Raw genomic sequence first — 7114 nt, 5'->3', positions numbered from 1 at the left:
GCTAAGGATGTGGCTCAGTGGCTGAGTGTCCCTGAGTTAAACCTTCATCATCCTCCCCCCCAAAAAAAGAACATGTGGGTCTTTCTTTCAGGGAGGTTCTAAAATGTGGAATTAGTGTAGAATAAGTGTTATGGGCCAATCTCTGCAATGAATGTGCATGTATTTCCATCCAGGCTTTTATATATATTATACATTTGATGTTGATCTACTGGTGGAATATTTCCTACACAACACATGTATGTGCTTTCATTCAAGTGTCTAAAATAGTAAAAATATATTTTGAATAATCTACAGCTACATATTGAAAAATAACTGTCATCAGAAAAACATGCATGTGAAGCTAGATCATTTCATGACTCTTTAGAACATGTACATCTATAAGGGGAGATAGTAAGAGAAACAATAAAAGTGAAACATTCATGAATTTGGGATGCCATTTAAAAATCTGAGGTGAATGTGGGTCCAGAATCTGACTTCCATAACAAGATCCCTACAGCATAAGAATTAAAAATCAAGAATTGATAAACGGGATAGATTCAACCTAGAAGGCTATTTCTCAGCAAAAGAAACAATAATGTGAAGAGAGAACCTACAGAGAGTCCCCCAGGTTGGGGTAGCTTAGGCACCCCAGTTACAGAAACAGAGCCCCATTACCCTAGTTACAGAAACAATACCCCAATTGGTATGTGTGCCCTGTTGATGGGAAGTTATTCTTTGTGTTTTCAGAAGCCATATCTTGGGGCCATTCAGGCACGTATATGGAAGCCATTTCTCAAGGTCTAACTGTCATGTACATGGAGAATCACAAAACCAGAATCACAAGACTGAGGATTTCTTTTTTCCCAGCGATTGCACTTCCATGGTCAGCAGAGGACCCAACAAAAAGTAAGAAATTTTAAAAATGATAAGGGAAAATTTTTATATAGAGAAGGTTTGTGAGTGAAAACCTCTTCAATAAATGCTAATGTCATTAAGGTTAAATAAAATTATAAAATAATACCTTGATCCCATGCAAAATAATAAACAAGGCAAATAGAGTTGCCCAAGTCAGTCTGTGCAACTATCTATAATCCCAAAATTTTGGTTTGCAACTCTTTTCTATTTGTTTTACAAAGCAGCACAAGAGAAATACTTACAAGTTGAGCAGAGAGGAAACATTACATAGCAGAGTTATGAATACTATTAATAGTGCTGTGTGCACTCAAAGAAAGCATTCTCAATTTCCTTCCCCATGCAATAAAAAATCATGCAGCTGAAAGATACGCTAGTTACTGATTAGATAACACATACATGTGTTTGTGATATTAAGCATGTGGGCCGCTGATCACCTTGGCAGGTCAGATCCAATAGATAAGGAAGACACTCTCTTCACACAAGAGAGTGTTTCTTTAGTAATACTATGAAAGCAAGAGAGAAAGCAAAGTAACAGACACAGGCAACTGTATTGCCAGACTAGGAAAACCCACACACTGAACCTATATACTAGGGAGTCCAAAACAGCTTTTCAGGGCCCTGACTGGTAAGTCCTGGGCAGAGCATATTCTCCACAGGTGAGAGTCTGAAGTCTTGTTCTAACTTGTATTGAAAGTGAGGCTGAATAAATACAAGTTAGAACAATGAAAACTTCATTGTAACATCTTGGATGACCTAGTGATCCCGTGAAGAACACTACATGCTCCCAAGAACAGGTCAGATCCTAGAGGAGGGAGTGATAGCCTTGAGATGACACAATAAATTGGGGTTCCAATGAGTGAGTGACCGAGCCAGATGCATTGAGAAATTGGCATTCTTTAGCTGTTTCATCAAGGATATGCAGACATCATGCAGTCACATGAAAAGGGAAGATCTTTAGGATTTTCCTTAGACCTCTAGTACTGATTATTTCCTCTGGGACATATAAATAGTTAAAACTCTCATATGTAAAATGAAGCCAGTTTTCTGCATAAAATAATGTGGACATAAACTTGAAACCTAGAGATTTACCCTTGGGAATAAAAAACACTATGAATATTATTCTCCTAGAACTCATCATTATATTTCAATATTTATTTCCCCAAATAAAGTTAAATGCAATGTTTGTGGGTGGTGTTTTGTTGACCCCAAAAGCTCACATATAAAGAGAATATTGTGTTTTTACTTTTTTGAACAGCACTTGTAGATGAGAGTCTAGAGGTTTATTTCAATCAAAATTGTGTTTCTCTCTCTGTGATGTCATGGGCTCTTACAGCTTTAAGATCTGAAGAGGGACAGGGATAGTTGATAGTATCTTATAATTATTGGATGCAGAGGGGTCTGGGAGACCATGACCCATGCTATCTAAAGTATAATCAATAAGTAAAACAAACATTGTATTGTAAGTTATTAACTAGAACAAAAAAGTTCTACAAAATCACAATATATAATGAAATAAAAAACTGTGGGGCATAAATGCTCCTATCGTATGTCTTTTTCTTTTTACAGTCATCATTTTACATGTTTCTGGTTACACTTTTCTACTGGGTATCCAAGACTAAAGAGGTGGTCCCAAATTGGGATGTTTTTCCTACACTTAAGGTGAGTCTAGTCTCCTCAGTGATGAAAGTCATGGAATTCATGAGGAACTGCATGATTTCTTCAGTCCAAGAGTCAGGATGGGCCTGTGGATAATGAGGATTCACCAGGAAACATTGAGACTAATTCCCCCTTCAGCAACCTTCCTCTTTTACCTGAATATGCACGTTTGCACCTAGTCTCTTGGGTCTTTGTCATCTCCCTCATTGGGAGCTTGTATAACTCTCCAGAGTTGTAGATCCCTTAGGGAGTACTGAAACACTATAAGGTAAAATTTTAAAGTTGGAATTCAAACTAGGGATATCTGGGCATTATTTTAGTATTCCTGGGTGCTTCTTATAACTTAATTTTTCCATAATAACAAACAAAAGAGTATATAATTTACATAAATAATATTCTCCAAATAAAACTTAATGAAACATATGAAATAATTAACGGAGACGATATAGCATTATTTACCCAATAGAATGTTTTACTATTGCGTCAATCCATTAGCAATGTGAATAGTGGGGGATGTGTGACCTAATAACGTCATTAAATGCATGACAAGGTTATCATTAAGAAATTCACACCTTATTTAGAAACAAATTGCATCCATAATGAAATATAAGTAAAAATGCTCTGTTAAACGGGCATGGTGGTCCATGCCTGTGACACTAGGGACGAGAGAAGCTTTGCAAGGTAAAAGCCAGGCTTCATAACTTAGTCAGGCCCTATACAACTTAGCAAACCCTATATGTAAATGAAAATCAAAAATTCCTGGGGATGCAGTTTACTGATTTAGTTCCCATAGTTATGTAAAAGAATAAAAACTAAAAATTTAAAATTTCATATAAATCTTAAGAGACTTCTGTAATAATCAACTATGAGAATTATACTGTCTCCAGTTGTGAAAAATGAGAATATTTAGCAATTGTTGATTTATAGTAAAATTATATCCTTTTAGGGATGTACTCTTATATATTTGTATATCCCTATTTCTACATTATCAGATGAAGCTGTTACAAAAATTTTCAGCAAATGTGAAAAGAAATTTTCAATTTTCTACATCTAAATGATTTTTTCCCTCCTAGGTCCCAAATGCTTCAACGGATGGGCTATAGATAAAAAAAATACTACATTTTTTATATTTTTCAAGGTGATTTTTTTATTATAAATAGTTTGCTGTTATCCAAGGTACATACTTTTGGACAAATGCTGTTCCACCCTTGGTACAGTTGTGAGGTAATTAATTAAAAAATGTCTGAAATTTGAATACAGTCTTGGACACATTCTTTGGGTTTCTATATGCTATGAATCCTCCAGTGTTTCAAAAATGTTTGATTAATGGCCAAAGCCTTGTAAAAATTTTTCTACATGTCCTCTCACTCATATGAATTTTGAGGTGCTGAGTAGGGTGTGCAGAACTGTTGGAGACTCTGACACCTATTTTACACTTGTATAATTTCTATGCTATCATATCTCTGGTGTGAAATAGTGTTTAACTACTGTGAAATAAGGGTTGATTCATCCTTATAGACACTGATACAATGTTTTTACTTGCAAACCTTCTCTCCAGTATAAAATCTGTACTGTTTAATAATATGTGATCTTCAATTTTAAAAGGTTTGCCATTCTTCACATTTATAGGACTTCACTCTAGTATGGGTTCTCTGGTGTCGAGTAAGTGATGATTTTGTATTAAAAGATTTGCCACAAGCTTTACATCTTTAGGGCTTCTCTCCAGAATGAATCCTTTTGTGACAATTAAGCTGTGAGATTCTATTAAAAGCCTTGTCACAATCTATACATTTGTAGGGCTTCTCTCCAGTGTGGATTTGCTGGTGCTGAGTAAGTGACGATTTTATATTAAAACACTTGCCACATACTTTACATTTGTAGGGCTTCCCTACAGTATGAATCCTGTTGTGGCTATCAAGATGCCAGTTTCTATTAAAACTTTTGCCACACACTTTACATTTGTAGGGCTTCTCTCCAGTATGAATCCTGTTGTGACAATCAAGATCTGAGTTTGTATTAAAACTATTGCCACACACTTTACATTTGTAGGGCTTCTCTCCAGTATGAATCCTGTTGTGGTGATTAAGCTGTGTGTTTCTAGTAAAACTTTTGCCACACACTTTACATTTGTAGGGCTTCTCTCCAGTATGAATCCTGTTGTGGCGCTTAAGATTTGAGTTTGTATTAAAACTATTGCCACACACTTTACATTTGAAAAGCTTTTCTCCAGTATGAAGCCTGTTGTGGCAATAAAGATTTGAGTTTCTATTAAAAATTTTGCCACACACCTTACATTTGTAGGACTTCTCTCCAATATGAATTCTCTGGTGATTTTTAAGGCTTGGTTTTTTACTAAAAGCTTCGCAAAATTGTTTACATATGTGGGGCATCTCTCCAGGGTGTGTCCACTGGTGACAGATAAGATTGGAGCTTTTATTAGAATTTTTATCACATTCTTTGCATTTGCATGGCATATCTCCTGTATGAACACTGTGATGTTGAGTAAAGTCCTTGAGTGTCTTGCATTCTTCACATTGGTAGGTCTTCTCTGCAGAATAAATTTTTTGGTGTTGAGTAAGAATTGAAAACTTTTTTAAGGCTTTGCCACAACTTTTACATTTACAGGTCTTGTCTTAAGTATAAATACTCTGATGTTTCACAAGTTGTAACCTTTCACTAAAAGTTTTTTAGCATTCTTTAATTTTGTAGGATTTATCACTGTCATAGTATCTACTGTATTTAAAAGATGTTGAGCAAGCTGATGGTTTGATATATTCTTTAAACTTATAGAGCTCTTTCTCTATAAATTCTCTTGTATTGAGCAAGCTCTGCACTGTGATTAAAACCCTTTCAAATACCTTACACTTGCAAGTTTTGCCTTGACTGTGAATATTTGGATTAGTAATAGTTTTTGAGCACTGAAGCAAGACTTTCTCACATTTTTCATCTTGCTAATTTCCTTTAGAAAATAACTAGGAGTTTCTCTATATTCAAATTGTTATCACCAATATAAATATGCTGGTAATTACTCAGGGTAGAGACATGACTAATGGTGTTACTTATAGCATTATGTATATAATGCAATTTCCATTAATCTGTATCAGAATTGTCATTGAGTAATACTGGGGAAGTAGAAAACTTTCTACACTTCTTAATATCGTCTATTTGTGCACAAAAAGAAATTACTGTTTTGTTGCAGAAAATGGATATTTTGTAAAGAAACTCTCCTAAGTATCACTTTTATAAATATCTTCTCTATGCAATGGTTTGACTGGAAGTTTAACTCAGTGCTACATTTATACTTGGCCAAGTTAAAAATTGATGCATAGACCAGATTTTCCACATTTCCTTTCACTTCAAAAATGGCTGTGGATATATTTTCAAAGACATATACAGCTCCTCAAAAGTAAGTTGAATAAAATGAATATTTTTCAGATATTAATTTTTCCTACTGTCTATTGACCATAAAATTTTTATCATAAATAGGGACCACAAATTTGTTTTGACCACTGTAATATGATTTTTGAACTTTACACTCACCTATATTTTCCCATTGTTTTCTTAGTTGTAAATACTCAGGGTGACACTTTCCATATCTTCCCTCTTTCTCTCTCATTCCCTGCTCTGGTATAATTTCTCGAGGATGATGAGAATTCATGGCTGAAATAAAAATACAATCATGTTTACTTACTGTACTGGGCTGAATATATTTGCAAACATGGGAAATTACAGCAATAAAGGAACATAAACAGGGGAGTAGATTATTAATTCTAAGCCCATTGTTACTGCAGAAATATATAAATCAAATAAAAATGTACACAGAAAATTACTTCGAGAAATTTCCAAATCATCTTAGTTTTCACAGTATCCAAGATGAGTACATTTCTATGGAGAGTAATATAGTATAGGAAAATACATTGTGATACACAAAGCCTTTCCTCCTTCACAATATATTTTTAAAATCTACCAACTTTCTTCTGTTTCATTAAGAAAGAAATGTGAAACGTGAATATTTTGGGACTTTTCAAAAAGGGATTCCTGGTTACCAACAGAAAAAAAAAACATGACTAAATCTACTGTAAGCAAAGTAAGTTATGAATTACTCAAAGGGAATTGTAAATTATCATTTAAAAGAATTTTACTGAACTTAACCCACACACAAAAAATAGAATAAAATATAGTCAAGAATTGCTAATAGTAATAAGCAGAAAATGTGTTTTTAAAGACTTTCTTTAGAAAATGTCTGAAAGAGTCAGGGGTGGTTGTACATAGCAATAGAGGAGGTTGAGCCAGAAGGATTAAAATTTCAAGGCCAGCCAAAATTTAAAAATGCAAACTAGTAGTTCTCTTTCCAGTACTAATAAATGCATCTCAGAAAATAAGAAAAATAAAAGATCCAAGTAGCCCAATTATCTCCAAGTTGTAAAGACTCAAAGCAGGTTTTAATCCAAGTTTTAAAACTTACAGAGAATATTCAGAGCATCCAAATAAAAAGATGGGTCACCTAGAAATGTGTAACTATAGAATTGTGAAATCCTTAGTCGAAACTTCACAACACAGAAAG

The sequence above is a fragment of the Urocitellus parryii genome, chromosome 16, assembly GCF_045843805.1.
Source record: "Urocitellus parryii isolate mUroPar1 chromosome 16, mUroPar1.hap1, whole genome shotgun sequence".
NCBI lineage: Eukaryota > Metazoa > Chordata > Mammalia > Rodentia > Sciuridae > Urocitellus > Urocitellus parryii.
The sequence above is the reverse complement of the archived record's forward strand: the minus strand, read 5'-3'. Positions refer to the sequence as shown.